The sequence below is a fragment of the Delphinus delphis genome, chromosome 4 (assembly GCF_949987515.2).
Source record: "Delphinus delphis chromosome 4, mDelDel1.2, whole genome shotgun sequence".
Classification (NCBI taxonomy): Eukaryota; Metazoa; Chordata; class Mammalia; order Artiodactyla; family Delphinidae; genus Delphinus; species Delphinus delphis.
In genome coordinates this window covers 33,629,663-33,637,482 of record NC_082686.1, presented here as the reverse complement: position 1 = coordinate 33,637,482, position 7,820 = coordinate 33,629,663, and the positions used below count along the sequence as shown (strand labels likewise).

Sequence of the window (7,820 nt, the reverse complement as noted above, 5' to 3'; positions counted from 1 at the left end):
CTGAAAGGTTGATTTGCAACTCTGATAGCACTTTCTCCTTAAAGTCAACCCCGTCTGACATTAATATGGTTATACCTCCTTTTTGGATTAGTGCTTGCATAGTAAATATTTCCTTCTATTTATTTTACTCTTAGAATATCTTTATATTGTAGATATATCTCATGTAAGGAACATATATGGGAATATTAAATTTCCAGCCTCAGGATATTTGTCTTTTATTTGGAGCATTTATTCCAATTGCAGACATATTTGGTTTAAATCTATTATCTCCCTATTTGCTTTCAATACCTGTCCTGCCTGTTCTATGTTACTTTTTATTCCCTACTTTTTAAAAATCTATTTAGATTTAACTATGTAATTTTTATAGTGGAATATTTCTTTTTTCTCAGCATTTTTATGCATTATTTTACAATTTCAGTGCTTAGTCTAGAATATTTTAACTTGATAGTTATATTTCCTTTTTTCATGATAATTCAAAACTTTTAGAACATTTCAAGCCCATTTATTCTTCTCTTGATTCGTGACCATTGTCATCATGTATTTTGATAAACCATGAACTACTGAAGAAGACATTATTTTCTATGACAATGTAATTTATATTTATGCATATGTTTAGGATTTTTGTTGTCTTTCATTTCTTACTGCATCACTGAACTTCCTCCTAGGGTTAGCTTTATTCTACCTGAAGAATAACTGTTAGTATTTTTTTGAAAGAGAACCAGTGGTGACAAATTCTGTTTTTGCTATTGTTTGAAAATATCATTATTTCACATTCATTCTTGATGAGTATTTTCACTGGTTATGGAAGTTTTGTTGCTGTTTATTAATTTTCTATTCATGAAAGATATTCTGCCATTGTTGTCTCACTTCCATTGCTTTTATTGTTGTTGAGAAGTTTTCAATCACTCTAATTATTGTTCCCTTGAGTATACCCTATCCCTTTATCCAGAATTTTTAACATTTTTATTCTAGGTAAAATTATGTGTGGTTCAAATTTCTTCCCTTAGTTCATGACTTCTCTCTCATTCTCTGAATAGAAATTAAAATAAACAGATTTCATAATTTAATATAGCCTTTTATGATTACTCATTTTATGTCATATTTAATAAATCACTTATTTCCCATTTGGCAATGAAGATATTTTGCTAAATTACATTCTACAACTTTTATCATTGTGCTATTAACAATTATAATTACAATCCACTTGAAATAGATTTTTGTAAGGTAGGGCTTATTTTCTATATAGTTAATTGGATATTTCAATGCTGTATATTAAATAGTCCTGTTACACTCATCAGCAGTGTCATTTTTCGTAAAGCAAGTGTATGTATGCATGTGTGTATGTATAACTTGTATATTTATCTGCAAATATATCATATGGATATAGATGTAAACGTAGATATATAGTATATATTAATATATTCTACTATATTTAAACCAATAGCAAACTGGTTTTGCTAATTTAGCATGACATTAAATATTTTATTTACTCATTATTGAAATATAGTTGATTTACAGTGTTATATTAGTTTCAGATATACAACATAGTGATTTAATATTTTTATAGTTTATACTCCACTTAAAGTTATACAAAACATACATTAAATCTTAATACCAAGTACAGCCAAATCCTATAACTTGTGCCTCATCAAATGCATCTTGGCATTTCTTGGTCTTTGTGTTTTCACATAGAGTGTAGGAAAGTTTTTTCAGGTCTACAAGAAACCTTGGTATTTCTGAATGGAATGCACTAAATATAAATATCCATTTGGGAGAAATTGACATTTTTACAATAGTTGGCCTTGCAATTAATAATAGTTTGTCCTTCATTTATATAGGCTTTCTTCAATGAAGATCAATAATATATTATTGTAATACCTGAAGATCTTGGATGACTTATTAGATTCATTCATATTTACCTGATAATTTTAATGCTATAGTAATTTTTAATTTTCTGTTTGTTGAAAGCATATATATCAGTTGAAAGCAACTGATTTACATATATTGTCTTTGTATTTGCTAATTGATTTGAATAATTCCAGTAATGAGTTGTATGTTCTTTTGCACTGTGTAAATAAATACACAGTCATATATCTGTAATAATGACACTTTATTTTTATTCCTTGCCGATCTTTTTTTTTTTTTAACTCTCAACAGCAGTTTATTTTGGGAATAGAGACAGATAACTGTGGTCTGGGGTAGGAAGGAGACTTACTTTACAGTTGATGAATGCTCTTTTGGGTTGTTTTATTTTATTTTAAACTCTTCATTAAGTATTATTTGTAATTGAAAAGTAGTTTCTAAGGCACAATGCATTATCCCTGAATTCATTGTCTAAACATGCTTTTATGCCACTAATATCCCCATAGGTTTTATTTTGTTTTGTTTTCATTTTATTTTTATTATTTTAAGTTTTATTGAAGTATAGTTGATTTACAATGTGTTAATTTCTGCTGTACAGCAAAGTGACTCAGTTGTATATATATATATATTCTTTTCCATTATGATTTATCATAGGATATTGAATATAGTTCTTTGTGCTATACAGTAGTACCTTGTTGTTTATCCATCCTATATATACTAGTTAGCATCTGCTAAGCCCAAACTCTAAGTCATTCCCTCCCACCACCACCCTTGGCAACCACGAGTCTGTTCTCTATGTCTGTGAGTCTGTTTCTGTTTCATATATATGTTCATTTGTGTCATATTTTAGATTCCACATATAAGTGATATCATATAGTATTTGTCTTTCTCCTTCTGCCTTATTGCAAATGGCATTATTTCATTCTTGCCATTCTTTTGTTTTTTTTGTGTGTGTGTGTGTTTATTTTCTTCTATGGTTGTAGTGGCTAGCACTTGCAGTGAAATTCTTTTATAACTCTTTTAAGTAAAGGGAAAATATTCAATACTTCCCCTTTTATCCAACTGATAATGGCAAGAAACAGTTTGAACATTCAAAGTTAATATTTTTAAGGGTATTTAATACTTTACAAAAATGTGTAGAATGTAGAATATAAGGAACCAAACATGATGGTGCCATACATCAGGGCTGGGGGCTATGAAGAACAATTACATTTAGGCCTGATGAGACAATGAGAAAAACTGTATCTAAAAGCAGAGATGTTAGCTCTACAAGGAGGGTTATCTAATAGGAGCTGTAGCCACATGATGTGATGAGGTTGAGATAGGGAAGAGGCACTGAGGTAGTAGCAGCAGGTACCATGAGTATTTTATACCTTTTTGTACAATTTACAAAAGCTTGTTCTGGGAACAAGCTTTGGTTTGGTCTCATACATATCACTTAAAATTTAGAGTGGAAGGATGGTGTTTGTGTCTAATTTCATGATTTGATGGATCAATAATTCCCACTTGGGGTACCCATTTGGTGTCCCTCAGTCACATGTTTAGTCCTTCCAAGAGCCTAGGAACAAACTGAGAACTGGTTTTCCAATAAAAAATAGTTTTTTATAGTAGTGAGCATTGCAGAAATGTAGAATTCTAGGTGTTTGAGCTGGATTCTCATTTTGGGAGCTTGACAGAGGATAACAGAACATCCCTATCAGGAACAAACATGTCTGGAAAATATTGGGTCTTTATATTGCATAACACATGTGGTAGAATAACTAGCACTCAAGCTGAAACAAATGAAAAAGTACCTTTTCCTTCTTAATACACCTTTAAAGCTGACAGCCTTACATGTTATTCCAAATGTGATATATATTGCCATCAAAATCCAAAAAGAGCCTCTTTTTCACGGTGGGCAGTGCAAGATTCATCAACTTGTCTCTCACTCTAGAAGTAATATTGCAACATACTTCAAACCACTGGAGCCTTGGTAACTTAATGTGTCAAGCTGCCATAGTTTCCTGAGGATTATCTCTGATCCTCTGTCAGATATGTATTTTAGTAGGGCAGTTAAAAGTGTTTCCTATTTCCTACTCTCTAGGAATTAGCATAACCTTATCAATGAAATAGACTTGCATAATTTTCTGTGGAATATCATGATAATCAAGATCCCTTTGGACTATATTATCACAGGAAGTAGACTTGACATACCATTGAGGCAAATATATCAAGGCATACTGTTGTCCTTTCTACATAGAAACAAACGACTTCTGACTTCCTTTGCTAATAGCGATAAGGAAAAAAATAGACAACTGAATTCCAGATTCATTAATTCTGCTCTTATTGGCTATGGTAAATATACAACCTTCATAATTGAAGGTGAAATTAGCATCACCTAATGAAGATGTCTTGATGCTAGATTATCAAATAGATTATCATTAAAAGGCTTTCTCCACAACTTACCTGTTTTTCATGCTAGCAAAATCATGTTGAATAGGTATTGATCACTCCTGCAATTTTCAAAAATTTCCTCATAGTACTAAACTCTTCAATCAGCTCCATGAATGTAGAATGCTTTTGTTTATTATCTTGGTTGAGGGAGGCATTTCTCTGGGTTTTTATTTGTCCCTTCCTGCCATTTTTGCGGTCAGGGAATAGATGCAGGAATTCCACCAGTTACCGAGTATGTTGATTATATACTCTGTGAAAGGAGAATAACCATCAGATAAATCTGTGGTCCAGGAATAGACGATGAGGCAAATTTAAGTCAACACTCCCTTTGAAAGCTGAATTCAGTAAGTTCTCTTTAAATGGGCCATAGTAATTTTTCAGGGTACCATGAATTAGAGTCAGTCAAAAACAGTATCTCAAAAACAAACAAAGAAACAAACAAACAAAACAAAAAACCTCTCAGAAATTTCAGCTATTTCTTGTTTCTGTGCAAAGTTACTCCAGTAACTGTTTCAAAGTTCCTCTGGAATAATCCTGGAGTAATATTCATGGTATGCTACTGTGGCTGAGATGTAGAATCCTTCCTCGAAGTAACTGTGGACTGTCTATAAATTGTCATATGTCTGGAAACTGAGCAATAGGCTATAAAGAGGTTTCTGCTCGGCTAACCTAGAACTTTTTTGCCTAAATATGACAAATTACATATGAGCAATCTGCCATCTGAGTATCAGTGAGATGCACCAAGTATCCCTGCTTTTCTCTAACTAAACTTTTTTATTTTGAGATAAACATAGGTTCACATGTAGCTGTAATAAATAATACACAGTATTTTTGTGTCTACATTTTACCCAAATTGTAACTACAAAGCTCCTTCATATTGTCCTCTTATAGCCTCACCCACTTCTCTCCTCATTCACCTTCTTAATTTTGTCATTTCAAGGGTGTTATATAAATGATCCCGTATGGGATGTAACTTGTATTAATATCTTGTGGGAATTAGCTTTTTATTCTGTATAAGACTCTGGAGATTCCTTTAGGTTGGTGGTTGTGTCAATAATCATTTCCTTTTATACTGTTGAGTAGAATGCCATGGTATGGATGCCCCATAGTTTTTTAAACTTTTATCAGTTGAAGGATATTGGTTTGTTTCCAATTTTTGACTATTATGAATAAAGCTTTTATAAACATTAGTGCACAAGTTTCTGTGTGAACGTGTCTTTCTTGATTCCTGTACCTATGTAAAAAGTCTTGGAATCAGGAAAACTTATTTCTCTCACTTAATTCTTCTTTCTGAAAGTTGTTTTAGCTATTTTAGTTCCTTTGATTTTCCATATACATTTTAGAAAGAAATATTGTAGATATTTTTGAAATGCCATAGAGCACTTACCTCACAATGCAGCAGCTTCTTTTTTCCTTAAGCTTTCCCCTGGTTCCTGTACTTTCTGACTAGATTACAGTCCGCAAAAGTTGATTCTGAGAATTTTGACTAGCGTTTTAGTTGTGTCTGTGGAGGGACAGAGCCCTAGAGTTGCAGACTCCACCATTTTAACGATGTCAATCCAGTCAGTGCTCACTTTTATATTCTAATTTCAGCTAGCATAGTGAGTGTTTTGATCTGCACAGTCATTATTTCCTTTGTTTTTACTCTATTATCATATGCACACTTCTTCTTTTTTTTTTAATTATACTTCATATATTCACTGTTACTACCCATTACGGGAAGTAAAATAGAAGATGATTACAATGGAAAATCTTATTCTTGCCTCAGAAGGCAGGAAAGAATGGTAATAGGCATCATATAAACAGAATCTATAATTTAAAATAAGATAAAGTGAAACTAAAATGCTCTTGGTGGAGTGAGGAAGCGCCTCCGTCAGGCCTGCTGAGGGCCCTCGCCGACGCCTGGACTCACCCGCTGCCCCGCCAGCTCCGCTCGCTTCCTGTCCCCCGTGGCCCGGCGCGGGGCAGGGCTGCTGGAGCCATGGAGGACGAGGTGGTCCGCATTGCCAAGAAGATGGACAAGATGGTGCAGAATAAGAACGCGGCTGGAGCACTGGATTTACTGAGGGAGCTTAAGAATATTCCCATGACCTTGGAATTATTACAGTCCACAAGAATCGGAATGTCAGTGAATGCTATTTGCAAGCAGAGCACAGATGAAGAAGTTACGTCTTTAGCAAAGTCCCTCATCAAATCCTGGAAAAAGTTATTAGATGGACCATCAAAAGATAAAGACTCTGAAGAAAAGAAAAAAGATACTGCAGTTACATCACAGAATAGCCCTGAAGCAAGAGAAGAATGTAGCTCCAGTAGCAACGTAAGCAGCTATCTATCAAGAAATAAGGAATACGGACATGAAATACAAAAATAGAGTATGAAGTAGGATATCAAATCTTAAGGATGCTAAGAATCCAAATTGAAGGAAAAATGTGCTGTGTGGGAATATTCCTCCTGACTTATTTGCTAGAATGACGGCAGAGGAGATGGCCAGCGATGAGCTCAAAGAGGTGCGGAAAACCTTGACCAAAGAATCCATCAGAGAGCATCAGGTGGCCAAGACAGGTGGAACCCAGATGGACTTGTTCACATGTGGCAAATGCAAGAAGTACTGCACTTACACACAGGTCCAAACGCGGAGTGCTGATGAACCGATGACAACGTTTGTTGTCTGCAACGAGTGTGGAAACTGGTGGAAGTTCTGATGAGTTGGAAGAATTGGCAAAACACCTGGACTATTAAGAAAATGGATTTTGTAATTAGCTTTAAGACTAGGCCAACCAACTAGTTTTACTGCAAATCAGATTTTTAAAGTAACATATATCCCTTGGGTTAGTCTCTGTTTTTGACATAGGATCCCTTCCTTAAATGTCTTCTGTAGTTTCAGAGCAGTAAGGAGACCACATGATAATTGTTTGGTATCTGTTTCAAAACTTTTTTTTTTCCATTTTTATAAGTAAGTTGATATTAAACTTTTGGCAGTTTATTTTTACCTTTTTTTTTTCCTTCTTAAAGGAAAATGTACCTTAACTTTTTTACAATCTGAAACATACACAGTAAAAATGTTATTCTTCTCAGTTAATACACAAATGGAAATTACATTTTTTTCTATATTGGCATGTACCTGCAAATATTAAAAGAGAAGAAAAGGTAATGTAATTATAAGTTTATCAAACATGGTGTATAGTCAGATAACACTTGACCAGCTTATCTAAATTGTGCATAATATTTTAACTAGCATATGAAATTGATTTTAATTATTATGTTCAAAGTCTGGGATAATTAGTTATTATTTTGCATTTGTAACTAACTGTGATCCTCATTTCTTGTAATTTCTTGTACATATTTATTACTTGTTCGTAATAGATTTTACTTTTGGAAACATGACTTGACTTTGTTGAAATCAGTTTGGTTTGTTGTTTATTTACCTGTTTGACTTTGTAGTGTATTTTACTTTTGCAGAACACTGTTGTAGTTTAGTAGGTTTTTCCTAAGTCCTAGCTCAGGAAAAGAATGAAAACTTTTGA

The 7,820-nt window shown here is 33.4% G+C and overlaps 1 pseudogene; it reads left to right on the top strand.

The window, feature by feature from the left end:
- Positions 1 to 6,277: 6,277 nt before the first annotated feature.
- LOC132424017 (transcription elongation factor A protein 1 pseudogene) lies at positions 6,278 to 7,432 on the top strand (annotated as a pseudogene).
- Positions 7,433 to 7,820: the final 388 nt, after the last annotated feature.